This window comes from Glycine max, chromosome 12, assembly GCF_000004515.6.
Source record: "Glycine max cultivar Williams 82 chromosome 12, Glycine_max_v4.0, whole genome shotgun sequence".
In the NCBI taxonomy this organism is placed as follows: Eukaryota; Viridiplantae; Streptophyta; class Magnoliopsida; order Fabales; family Fabaceae; genus Glycine; species Glycine max.
In genome coordinates, this window is record NC_038248.2 from 23,610,361 (window position 1) to 23,624,687 (window position 14,327).

Genomic DNA, 14,327 nt, shown 5'->3' on the forward strand with positions numbered 1-14,327 from the left:
ATTATTATATATGTATTTGGGGTAGAAAAAAATTTCCCATGCCATGGTAGCCTGCCATAGGCTGTCTGAGGTCTCCTTCTTCCAAAAATTGCAATTCTGTCAAAAGTTTTTTATTTTCCAAATATTATTCTCTTATTTTTCTTAACTTATCATTTTTAGCTTATATAGTTAGACTTTGAATTTTCATTTGAAATTTTTTGTGCTATCTTCTCATTATTTTATAAGGTTGCTCACAAAATTTCAAGTCATTTGGATATCATTTAATGGTAGCTGTAGTTCAAACCTACACTGTTACTTGCATAAGAAGACAACTAATTGTGCATGCTGAATTTAGTGTATGACTAGAGGAAATTCATCTGACTTACAACCCTTTGATCGTGAGATAGATAGGACATTTCATAGATTAGTTAGACATCATTTAGTACCTTTTGAGCATCCTGAGCATTCTGTTATTGGTGATTTTGAGCATTATTGTTTTGAACATTCTGATTTTGAACATTATGAGAACATGACACAACCTCCACCCCGTGAGAGGACTCTAAGGGAAATGGCTGCACCTGATTTCACCTACGAAAGCTTGTGCATCCAATACCCTGATGAGGATGTCCCGTATGTTCTTAAAACTGGACTGATCCATTTGCTTCCAAAGTTTCATGGCCTTGCAGGTGAAGACCCACACAGGCATCTGAAAGAATTCCATATTGTCTGCTCCACCATGAAACCACCAGATGTCCAGGAGGATCACATATTTCTGAAGGCCTTTCCACATTCTTTAGAGGGAGTGGCAAAGGACTGGCTATATTACCTTGCTCCAAGGTCCATCACGAGCTGGGATGACCTCAAGAGAGTATTCTTAGAAATTATTTTCCCTGCTTCCAGGACCACGACCATCAGAAAGGATATTTCAGGCATTAGGCAGCTCAGTGGAGAAAGCCTATATGAATACTGGGAGAGATTTAAAAAATTATGTGCTAGTTGCCCTCACCACCAGATTTCTGAGCAGCTTCTCCTCCAATATTTTTATGAAGGACTGAGCAACATGGAGAGAAGTATGATAGATGTTGCCAGTGGTGGAGCCCTTGGAGACATGACCCCTGCTGAAGCCAAAAATTTAATTGAGAAGATGGCTTCCAACTCCCAGCAATTTAGTGCCAGAAGTGATGTTATTGCAATTAGATGAGTGCATGAAGTAGCCACAAATTCATCCTCATCAGGCGAGACTAAGAAGCTTGAAGGTAAACTAGATGCCTTGGTTAACCTGGTAATCCAACTGGCCATGAATAAAAAATCTACACCTGTCGCCAGACTCTGTGGTTTATGCTCCTCTGTCGACCACCACACAGACCTTTGCCCTTTTGTGCAACAATCTGAAGCAATTGAACAGCCTGAAGCTTACGCTGCAAATATCTACAATAGACCTCCTCAACCTCGGCAGCAAAATCATCCACAACAGAACAATTGTGACCTCTCCAGCAATAGGTACAATCTTGGGTGGAGGAACCATCCCAACCTTAGATGGTCAAATCCTTCACAACAGCAACAATAACAGCCTTATTTTCAAAATGTTGCTGGCCTAAGCAGACCATACGTTCCTCCACCAATCCAGCAGCAACAACAGCAACAGCCTCAGAAACAACAAACAGTTGAGGCCCCTCTGTAACCTTCTCTTGATGAACTTGAACTTGTGAGGTAAATGACTATGCAAAACATGCAGTTTCAACAAGAGACCAGAGCCTCCATTCAGAGCTTAACTAATCAGATGGGACAGTTAGCTACACAGTTAAATCAACAACAGTCCTAGAATTCTGATAGATTACCTTCTCAATCTGTCCCGAATCCCAAAAATGTGAGTGCCATTACATTGAGGTCAGGAAAACAATGTCAAGGACCTCAACTAGTAGCATCTTCCTCATCTGCCAATGAACCTGCCCAACCTCACTCTACTCCAGAAAAAGATGATGACAAAAATTTAAAGAGTAAGTTACCTAACAATTTCTATGCAGGTGAATCTAGAGAGAAGCATCATCTCCCTCTTCCATTCCCTCCAAGAGAAATTTCCAACAAAAAGAATGGAAGAGGCAGAGATGGAGATCTTGGAAACATTTAGGAAAGTAGAGGTAAACATACCTCTGCTGGATGCAATAAAGCAAAATCCAAGATATGCTAAATTCTTGAAGGAGTTGTGCACTAATAAGCAGAAGCTTAAAGGAAGTGAAAGAATTAGTATGGGTAGAAATGTCTCCGCATTGATTGGTAAATCTATTCCCCAAATCCCTGAAAAATGTAAAGATCTAGGTACATTTAGCATACCTTGTATTATAGGGAACAATAGGTTTGACAATGCCATGCTAGATTTAGGAGCTTTTGTTAGTCTTATGCCTCTGTCTATTTTTAATTCTCTATCTCTAGGTCCTTTGCAGTCAACTGATGTGGTAATTCATTTAGCTAATAGAAGTGTTACCTATCCTGCTGGTTTCATAGAGGATGTCTTAGTTAGAGTTGGTGAGCTGATTTTCCCTGTTGATTTTTATATTTTAAATATGGAGGAGGGATTTTCTAAAGGATCAATTCCCATAATTCTGGGTAGACCTTTTATGAAAACTACTATAACTAAGATAGATGTATATGCAGGCACACTATCTATGGAGTTTGGTGATATAACTGTTCATTTTAATATTCTTGATGCTATGAAACACCCATCTGAAGATCTTTCTGTATTTTGTGTTGAAATAATTGACCATATTGTTGATGAATACATGACTGATCTTCATCCTAATCTGCATGCATGTCACTCTTCATGCATTGAATCTGAATTTGCACATGATCATATGTCTAAATTTGATGCTGAGAGTGAATCTGAATTTGATATTGATTACATGTCTGGTGATGTTTTACCTCTTGAGATTGATTTTATAGAGTCAGATAGAACTAACCATGTTTCAGGAAGTACACATACCTTTGACTTTCTTTATGAGGTACAGGCTAGGAAACCATCCCTTTCTACCACTATCCAGCCGCCCACACCAGAATTAAAGCCTCTGCCATCAAATTTAAAATATGCTTACTTGAATGATAGCAAAAGTTTTCCAGTAATTATATCTGCCTTCCTTGCTGATGAGCATGAGGAGAAGCTGTTATCTGTTCTCAAGAAGCATAAGAAGGCTATAGGCTGGACCCTGGTGGACATTCCTGGTATTAGTCCATCCACATGTATGCATCGAATAAATTTAGAAGGTGGAGCTAAACCAGTAAGACAACCACAAAGAAGACTCAACCCGGTGATTCTTGATGTAGTGAAGAAGGAGGTAACCAAGCTTTTGCAAGTTGGAATCATTTATCCAATCTTCGACAGCCAATGGGTGAGTCCCATCCAGGTAGTTCCAAAGAAAACCAGCCTCACCGTGATAAAAAATGAGAAGGATGAGTTGATTCCTACTTGGGTGCAGAACAGTTGGAGAGTATGCTTCGACTATAGGAGGCTGAACCAGGTTACCAAAAAGGACTATTTTCCACTGCCATTCATTGACCAGATGCTTGAACGCCTAGTAGGTAAATCTCACTACTGTTTCCTTGATGGTTTTTTTGGTTATATGCAAATCACTGTTGCTCTCGAGGATCAGGAAAAGACCACATTCACTTGCCCCTTCGACACTTTTGCCTATAGGAGGATGCCTTTCGGCCTGTGCAATGCCCCTGGTACCTTCCAATGGTGCATGATTAGTATTTTTAGTGATTTTTAAGAAATTTGCATAGAGGTGTTTATGGATGATTTCACTGTATATGGATTCTCTTTTGGTGTTTGTTTGGATAGTCTGGAAAAGGTTTTGAATAGATGCACTGAAACTAACCTTGTTCTAAATTTTGAAAAATGTCATTTTATGGTTGAGCAAGGTATAGTTTTAGGCCACATTATTTCCAATAAGGGCATTGAAGTAGATCCTGCAAAAATTTCTGTTATTTCACAATTGTCTTACCCCTCTTGCGTGTGAGAGGTGCGATCTTTTCTTGGTCATGCAGGATTCTACAGGTGCTTTATAAGAGATTTTAGCAAAGTAGCCCTTCCACTATCCAACTTGTTGCAAAAGAAGGTGGAGTTTGACTTTGATGATAAATGCAAAGAGGCTTTTGATTGCCTAAAAAGAGCACTAACTACCACCCCCATCATCCAGGCACCCGACTGGACAGCCCCTTTTGAGCTTATGTGTGATGCATCAAATTATGCATTGGGGGCTGTCCTTGCTCAGAAAATTGATAAATTGCCTAGGGTGATATATTATGCTTCCAGGACTTTAGATGTTGCCCAAGCGAATTATACTACTACTGAGAAAGAGCTACTAGCCATAGTTTTTGCTCTTGAAAAATTTCGTTCTTATTTGCTTGGTACTCGCATTATTGTTTATACTGACCATGCTGCTTTAAAGTACTTGTTGCAGAAGGCTGATTCAAAGCCTAGGTTGATCTGATAGATGCTCTGGCTCCAAGAGTTTGACTTGGAGATCCGTGATAGGAGCGGAGCACAAAATTTAGTTGCTGATCATTTGAGTCGGATCGAAGATGTGTATGATGAGGACTCACCCATTCGGGATGATTTCCCGGATGATCATTTATATATATTGTATAGTATTTCTGATTCTCTTTCTACTCCCTGGTTTGCTAACATTTTCCATTATTTAGTTGCTTCTGTTTTTCCTCCCTTAGCATCTAAGGCCCAAAAAGATAAAATTAAAAGTGATGCTAAGCATTTTATTTGGGATGACCCCTACTTGTGGAAATTGTGCAGTGATCAGGTCATTAGACGATGCATTCTAGATCATGAGACTGACTCAGTCCTGTAGTTCTGTCATTCTTCCGCACCGGGAGGTCATCTAGGTGTTCAAAGAACAGCTCGCAAAGTGCTTGACTGTGGCTTTTACTGGCCCACCATCTTTAAAGATACGTGGAAGATTTGTAGCACTTGTGAGCAGTGTCAGAGAGCAGGAAGTGCACTTACATGGCGGAAACAAATGCCTCAGCAACCTATGCTATTTTGTGAGGTGTTTGATGTCTAGGGTATAGATTTCATGGGCCCTTTTCCTGTATCTTTTGGTTATGTTTACATTCTCCTTGCAGTTGATTATGTTTCAAAATGGGTGGAAGCCAAGCCCACTATAACTAATGATGCTAAGGTTGTTGTAGATTTTGTCAGATCTAATCTGTTTTGCAGGTTTGGAGTACCTAGAGCAATCGTTAGTGATCAAGGAACCCATTTTTGCAACAAATCAATGCATGCCTTGCTTAAAAAGTATGGGGTTGTCCACAGGGTATCCACACCATACCACCCCCAAACCAATGGACAGGTAGAAATTTCTAACAGAGAGATCAAGAGAATTTTAGAGAAGATTGTGCAGCCAAGCAGGAAAGATTGGAGTACCAGGCTAGATGATGCTCTTTGGGCACATAGGACTGCCTATAAATCGCCCATAGGAATGTCTCCTTATCGGGTTGTCTTTGGAAAGGCATGTCATCTTCCAGTGGAGATTAAGCACAAAGCATACTGGGCAGTGAAGACCTGCAACATCTCTATGGATCAAGCTGGTGAGGAAAGAAAGTTGCAACTGAGTAAGTTAGATGAGATCCGCCTAGAAGCGTATGAGAATGCCAAGTTCTACAAATAAAAGACCAAGAAGTTCCATGATAGCATGATAACCAAGAAAGACTTCATGGTTGGGCAAAAAGTGTTATTGTATAATTCTAAGCTCGGACTCATGAGTGGTAAGTTCAGGTCTAAGTGGATTGGTCCTTTTGTTGTTACTAATGTTTTTCCTTATGGTACAGTTGACATCAAAAGCGACTCCACAAACAAGAGCTTCAAGGTCAATGGACACCGACTTAAGCCATTCCTCACAAACCCTTCTTTAGTGGACGTAATGGTGGAAGAGACTTCCTTACTCCACCCTACTCTTCTTCCACCATGACTTATGGAGTTTTTCTTTCCTATATCCTTCTTTACTTTTATTACATTTGTCTGATTCTATTTGATGGTTTAATTGCTTTCAATCTTTTACTTGTGCTACATTGAGGACAATGTGTTGTTTAAGTATGGGGGGAGTTGAAATTCTGATACCAGGGGACAGATGTCGTACCGGATGTCACGACATCACGCTTCAGAACATGCAGATTATATGTGTCCGTATGAACAGATTAAACAAGTAAATAACACAAGAGAATTGTTTACCCAGTTCGGTGCAACCTCACCTACATCTGGGGGCTACCAAGCCAGGGAGGAAATCCACTCTCAATAGTGTTAGTTCAAGGTCTAACAGCCCCTGTTTACAACCTTCTCACCTAACCACTACCCGTGCGATCTCTACCTAAGAGCCACTCTTAGATATGAGAACCTCCGCTCACTCCCTCTCACTCACACTCCCGTGTTTACAATTAAGTCAAAGACACACCAGAGATCAACTCTGAACAAAAGAGATCAACTCTACACACTAGAGATCAACTCTAGACACAAGAGATCAACTCTACACACATAGGTCCAACACTTGATGTTAGGGTACCATCAAGGTGGCTCACAAAAGACTCAAGTCCCAAAACTCACAAAATAACTCTTCAATCCCGGACTTGGTACAGAACTCGTGCAGCCTCCATGATTATATAGCAATTTGCGTTTCTGGGCTGCAACGGCTTGATGCTGGAGGAGATCTATCTTCTTCTGAAAAATCTGCAGTTAAAGAACTAAAAGATAACTTTTGATCTTTTAGTTTGAATCTTTAATCTTTAATCTTTAATCCCTGAACGAACTCTTCTACTTTGAAATTCGAACTTTAATGATCTTTTAATTCGTTCCTAAAGATAGATCTTCTTATCTCTTGCTAACTGCACAATAATCTGTTAAAGATATAACAGATTTATATGTCCAGTATTTTCGGGCCGGATGTCAGGACATCGTGTCCGACATCGTGGATCCTGCAACTTCACTTCTGCACTTGACTTTTATCTTGCATTGTACAGCAACTCCAGTATTCTCGGGCAGGATGTCAGGACATTGTATCCGACATCGTGGATCCTGCAACTTCAATTCTTCATTTGACATTTTATCTTGCCTTGTGCATTGTGCAGCCCGATCTTATTCCTTGACATAACGTTGGACATCACGTGCAGCAACTCCAGCTTTCCTTCATTGTCTAAGTGCTTATGTTTTAACAAAATCTTAGCCAATCTTTTAAAGCTCAGTAGAGCTAAACACTAACAATCTCCCCCTTTGGCAAATTTTGTCTAAAACATACTTAGACACTTCCTGAGCAGGTACGAGCAGTTATGCAAGTGGGATCAGCAACTTCCATTATCAGAGTAATCAAGCACAGCGGAAATTCTTCAAGTTGCAAATCTACAAGTCTTCTCCAGGATGTCAAGACATCTCTCGTGACATCAGCTTTCTGCTTCTGCTCCCCCTGTCTCCATGCTTACTGCAGCATCTTCTATCAGCTACTAGTCTTTTCCAGGATGTCGAGACATCTCATGTGACATCCGCTATCTGCTCCCCCTGTCTTCATGCTCTTACTGCAGCATCTTCTAGTAGCTTACAACATTCATCCTCAGCAGCAGTCTCCCCCTCAAAATCATATTCATACAACTCCCCCTCAAAATCATGAATCATGCATACATCGTTTCCTACTGCCATACATCGTATCAATCATGCATAAGACGACTATGGCATACATAGTATCCTACTGCTTAAAATCATGCATAATAGCAAGCATAATACCATTACTCCCCCTTTTTAGACATAAATTTGGCAAAAGTAGGATGCATGAAATTAATGTGCAAATATTACAGACCCATAGTAACCAATTGTTCAAAGGGACATGCCCCTTTAACTAATAACAGTAAAAACAAAACATAAAGGTCTGATGATCATGGGGTGGCTTCAGAATCATCATCTGATTCTGTCTCTTCTGCTGCATCTTCCTCTTCCTCAGCAGCTTCTTCTTCTTCTTCAGCTGCTTCTCTTTCTTCCTCAGCTGCTTCTTCATCATCAATGCCACTCTCTAAGAGCCTTTTGATCAGCAGTTCCAGCTCCATTTTCTTCTCTGTGGTGGCTTTGATGGTTGCTTCCAGCACCTTGCATGTGTCCTTGAGTTCAGCAATCAGAGCATCCTTGGACACAGCACCTGAAGCAGCAGCTTTCCCTGATGTCGAGACAATGTCTGGGACATGTGTCCCCTCAAACAATTTGTAATGCAGGGATAGAGGAGATTCTCTTTTCATCACAGAGTCAGTGTAGTTTAACATATTGGAATGCTGACTCAACATAATGCCACACAACACAGTAGGGAAGGCAATGGGTAATTTGACAGCAAATGATTCTGAATGCTTAACAGTTTGATCAAAAATATAGTTTCCAAAATTAAATTTGGACTTGGTTCCAACAGCATACAGAAATTTACCCAAACCTGTGGCAACAGTGGAAGTATGATTGGTGGGAACCCAGTTTGCAGCTCCAATCCTGTGTAGAATTGCATACTTCACACTTAGCTTCCCTGCTGAAAGCTTCCCTTTCTTTGGCCAATGCTGGACTCGTTTGGCAGTGATTTCCTTGGCAATTTGATCCTCAGAAACATCAATATCCACCATTCCATCAGTAGGTCTGCCCAAATGTTTGTTGATCACAGCAGGGGAGAATCTAACACACTTTCCTCTGACAAACACTCTTTGATAATCATCACTTTTTCTGTTTGATATGTCAGAGGGAATGTTGACAATGAATTCCCTGACTAGGCCTTCATAGCAATCTCCCAACTTGCTGACAGTCTTCAGCAGTCCAGCAGCCTTGATGAGGTCCATGATCTCCTTGTAATCCAAGGCAGCTCTTCCCAGTTCTCTTTCCAAGGCAAGTCTCCGTTGATACACGAATTTCCACCTTTCAGCATTGCCAATGGAGTGGAAAGAGATGTTGTCCAATGGTGCATCAGGAACATTTCCAGGCACCTTTCTTCCAGATTTCTTGGCCCTCTTAGATGTCGAGACATCTAGTTCGACATCATCATCAGAATCGGATGAGGAAATTTCTTTCCTTTTCTTGGAGGGGATAGCAACCTTGCTTCTTCTGGATGTGGTAGGAGTGACTGGAGTGCTCTTCTTCTGGGCCATAGTCTTGATTCGTCCAGACCTCTTAATGGGGGTTTTTCCCTTTCTGCCTTGTAACCTTTCTGCAATGCCAGGTGCCAACCTGTTGGCAATGGGTTCTTCATCAGATTCGACTTCTTCCAAGTCAATGAGGTTACCTGGAGCAGGTTCTGGTGCCCTTGGTGCAGGGGTCTCCTCTGAGGCTTGATCCTCTTCTTCTGTTGATTCCTCTTCACTGGGTGAAGGGAGGGCTTCAGCATTTGGAGCGGAGGATGTTGGAACATCTTTATTGACATCAGGCACAGAAACATTTGGGGTGGACGATGTTGGGACATCTTCATCAGCTTCAGGCACAGAAGCATCTTTCAGAATGCTACTCACAATACTGCGGATTTTCTTGTCCATCTCCGTGTCTACTTCCCTAGGACTTGTTGCAAGGCTAGGGTTTTCAGAAATCTTCACTCCCTGTTGTCTTCTGGGAACCAGTTTCTCAGGGACTGAAGCTTGACCAGGAATTATTTGTATGGGTTGGATGTTGAACTCTAGTTGTTCCTGGTGCGGAGATGATGGTACAGCGGGTGAACCAGAAGCTGCAGTTTCTTTTGGTGAGGTAGCCATGGGAAAGCAGAGCGTTTGGAATGATTTCGTGAATCTCAGAAAACTATTGGGAAATGCTGGTGAAAACACGAATGCCAAGCAGATATAAATTTGAATGAAGAATGTAGAGGGGCGTGTGAAGCAACGGTCGAATTTGCTTTGTGGTGAACGTGCTATTAATGTTAACTGATTCGTTTGGGCACGTTCAGATTGCAGTAGCTGCTATAATTCCTCTAGCAGACAAATGCCCAGCTTGCCCCTCAGTTTTTCAAACTGATTTGCATCCAAAGCCTTTGTGAAAATATCTGCTATTTGTTCCTCAGTGTCAACATGCTTCAGTGTGATCACTTTATCATCAACAAGATCTCTGATATAGTGATGTCTAATGTCAATGTGCTTGGTTCTGCTGTGTTGAACAGGATTTTTAGAAATATTGATAGCACTCATGTTGTCACAGTACAATGTCATGACATCTTGTTCGACATTGTACTCCTTCAGCATCTGCTTCATCCAAACTAGCTGTGAACAGCTGCTTCCTGCTGCAATATACTCGGCTTCTGCAGTAGATAGGGACACACAGTTCTGCTTCTTGCTGAACCATGAAATAAGGTTGTTGCCCAAATAGAAGCATCCACCAGAAGTGCTTTTTCTGTCATCTGCACTTCCAGCCCAATCAGCATCACAATACCCAACCAGCATTGAATCTAAACAATGACAGTACATAATCCCATAGTCACTGGTGCCATTTACATATTTCAGAATTCTCTTTACTTGAGTCAAGTGACTTATCTTGGGATTGGCTTGATATCTTGCACAAACACCCACTGCATAGGTGATGTCGGGTCTGCTAGCTGTTAAATATAATAAGCTCCCAATCATGCTTCTGTACAAACTTTGATCAACACTGGTGCCTGCTTCATCCTTTGACAGCTTCAAGTGAGTAGGTGCAGGTGTCCTTTTATGACTGGCATTCTCCATCCCAAACTTCTTGACAATGTTCTTTGCATACTTGCTTTGAGAGAGGAATATGGAGTCTTCCATCTGCTTCACTTGAAGTCCCAGAAAATAAGTCAGCTCTCCAACAAGACTCATCTCAAATTCAGATTGCATCTGTTGGGCAAAATGTCGAAGCATCTCATTCGACATCCCTCCAAACACAATGTCATCAACATATATCTGTGCAATCATCAAGTTTTCAGCATCTTGTTTGACAAAGAGAGTCTTGTCAATTCCTTCCTTCCTATACCCTTGCTGAGTAAGGAATTCTGTTGGCCTTTCATACCAAGCTCTTGGAGCTTGCTTCAATCCATAGAGAGCCTTCTTGAGCCTGTATACATGATCTGGATGAGTCGGGTCTGCAAATCCCTTTGGCTGCTCCACATAGACTTCTTCATGCATAGCATTGATCCAGAACTCATCAGTCAGTGCCTCTTTCACATTCTTGGGCTCAATTCTGGAGACAAAGCATGAGTTGGAGACAATTTCAATCTCCCTTGATCTTGTAGTGACTCCTCTGTTTGGATCCCCTATAATCAGCTCCTTGGGATGCATTTTCTGGATTCTAATGGAGGGTCTCTTGTCAGGTTGGTTGATGTTTGATTCATCTGTAGCAGAATCAGAGTTTTCTGCATTTTCTCCACTTTTAGCTGCATCTGCTACATTGTCTCCCGATGTTCTGACATCTTCTTCGACATCCTTCTTTCTTGCTGGAGACAGATCATCAACAACCACATTGATGGATTCCATTACTGTTCTGGTTCTGGAATTGAATACTCTATATACTCTGCTGTTTGTAGAGTATCCCAGGAATATTCCTGCATCACTCTTGGGATCCATCTTTCTCCTTTGCTCTCTATCTGCCAAAATGTAACATGGACTTCCAAAGATGTGGAAGTGCTTGACAGTTGGCTTCCTCCCTTTCCAGATTTCATACAGAGTGGTTGGAGTCCCTCTTCTAAGTGTGACTCTGTTGTGGATGACATAGGCATACCTCTTTCCTCCAAGGCTTTCAACTTGCATAGGCCCCATCAAGTCCATGTGAAGTAGTTCCAGCACCCTGGAGGTGGTCTGATGTTGAAGCTTCTGGTGGGACATCTTGACTTGCTTTCCAATCTGACATTCATCACAAATTCTGCCTTCTTCTATTTTCAGATTGGGAATGCCTCTAACAGCACTTTTGTCAAGGATTTTCTTCATGCCTCTTAAGTGCAGATGTCCAAACCTTTGATGCCATATTCTGACTTCATCTTCTTTGGAGGATAGACATGTGGAGGAGTAGCTGGTTTCTTGGGGTGTCCATAGGTAACAATTGTCCTTTGATCTGCTGCCCTTCATTAGAACTTCACTCTTCTCATTTGTCACCAAGCATTCTGACTTTGTGAAGTTTACATTGAATCCTTCATCACACAGCTGACTGATGCTGATCAAGTTTGCAGTCAGTCCCTTCACCAGCAGTACTTTGTTCAGACTAGGAAGTCCATCATGAACTAGCTTTCCCATTCCAATGATCTTTCCTTTAGAGCCATCTCCAAATGTCACATAACTAGTGGAGCAGGGCTCAATGTTCAGCAGGAATTCTTTGACTCCTGTCATGTGTCGGGAACAGCCGCTATCTAGGTACCAATCTTCCTTAGCTGATGCTCTAAGTGAAGTATGAACAACAAGACTGACAGCCTTGTGTTTTGGAACCCACATCATCTTCTTTCTGCTGTTGCTGCTTTGAGTTCCATGATGTGGATGGCCATGTAGATGATAGCAAAAGGGCTTTATGTGACCATACTTGCCACAGTAGTGACACCTCCACTTCTTTCTTTTGCTCTTTTTCTGCTGCGTTCCATGATGTCGAGACCGATGTTGTGACATCGTGGCTCCAGTCCTGTTTTTGGCAGGAACAAATTCTGTCATGGTCGTTCTGCCAGCAGACTTAGGATTAAATCCAAGTCCTCTCTGGTTTCCAGCATTCTTTCCAAGCAGCAGCACCTCATCAAGCGTATCTGAGCCTTTATTCAGCATCTTTATTGATTTGGTCATGTTTTCCAATTTAGAGTTCAGAAAACCGACTTCTCCTTTAAGCTCAGAGATCTCCTCTTTATGTGCCTCCTTATCAGCCTCCAGATCTGCAATGACCTTCTTCAGTTGTGCTTCTTGCTGAAGAATCTTCTCACTTTTGATGCATAGTTCTCTATAGGATGTAGCAAGCTCATCAAAAGTGATTTCACTGTCTGTATCACTTGAATCTTCAGCAGATTCAAATCTCCCAGTGAGTGCATTCACATCTCTGTCAGAGTCACTTTCTTGTTCACTCTCTGTATCAGAATGACCTACAGAAAGTCCTTTCCTCTGCTTCTTGAGATGAGTGGGACATTCAGCTATGATGTGTCCATAGCCTTCACACCCATGACATTGAATTCCTTTGCTGTGACTGGGCTTTACATCTGATCTTTTCTGGTTTTTACTGCCTTTCCTGATGTCGAAAGGGATGTTCTGGACATGTGGCTTCTGCCTTCTGTCCATTCTGTTCTGCACTTTGTTGAACTGCTTTCCAAGGAGCACAACTGCATTAGTCAGACCTTCATCAGTATCCAGGTCATGCTCATCTTCTTCTCCTTCATCATTGGACACGAACGCCAAGTTCTTGCTCTTCTTTTCAGCCCTATCCGAGAGTCCTAGCTCAAAGGTTTGAAGGGAACCAATGAGTTCATCCACTCTCATGTTGCAAATGTCTTGGGCCTCCTCTATTGCAGTGACTTTCATGTCAAATCTCTTAGGCAAGGATCTGAGGATCTTTCTCACCAGCTTTTCATCTGTCATCTTCTCTCCCAAGGCAGTGCAAGCATTGGCAATTTCAAGAATGTTCATGTGGAAGTCATGAATACACTCTTCCTCCTTCATCTTCAGATTTTCGAATTTTGTAGCCAATAGTTGCAGTCTGGACATCTTTACCTTGGAGGTTCCTTCATGAGTGGTTTTCAGGATCTCCCACGCATCCTTGGCCACTGTGCAAGTGTTGATCAGTCTGAAGATATTCTTGTCAACTCCATTGAATAGAGCATTCAAAGCTTTGGAGTTTCCAAGTGCCAATTCGTCTTCTTCTTTAGTCCAGTCTTCTTCTGGCTTCAATTCTTCAGTGGGCTTTCCTTCTGTGTCCAGCATCTTGGGATGTTCCCAGCCTTTGATTACAGCTTTCCAGGTTCTGCTATCCAGTGATTTGAGGAAGGCCACCATTCTTGCTTTCCAGTATTCATAGTTGGTTCCATCAAGAATTGGTGGTCTGTTCACTGGCCCTCCTTCTTTCTCCATGTTCATCAGAATTTATCTCCCTAGATCTCACTCTGTGATTTCGAGTGTTGGCTCTGATACCAATTGAAATTCTGATACCAGGGGACAGATGTCGTACCGGATGTCACGACATCACGCTTCAGAACATGCAGATTATATGTGTCCGTATGAACAGATTAAACAAGTAAATAACACAAGAGAATTGTTTACCCAGTTCGGTGCAACCTCACCTACATCTGGGGGCTACCAAGCCAGGGAGGAAATCCACTCTCAATAGTGTTAGTTCAAGGTCTAACAGCCCCTGTTTACAACCTTCTCACCTAACCACTACCCGTGCGATC

The 14,327-nt window shown here is 41.8% G+C and overlaps 1 non-coding gene across 1 annotated transcript; it reads right to left on the reverse strand.

The window, feature by feature from the left end:
- Nucleotides 1-886: 886 nt before the first annotated feature.
- Nucleotides 887-993, reverse strand: LOC112998629 (small nucleolar RNA R71). The gene has a single exon (XR_003263723.1). It is a non-coding gene; the product is annotated as a small nucleolar RNA R71 (small nucleolar RNA).
- Nucleotides 994-14,327: the final 13,334 nt, after the last annotated feature.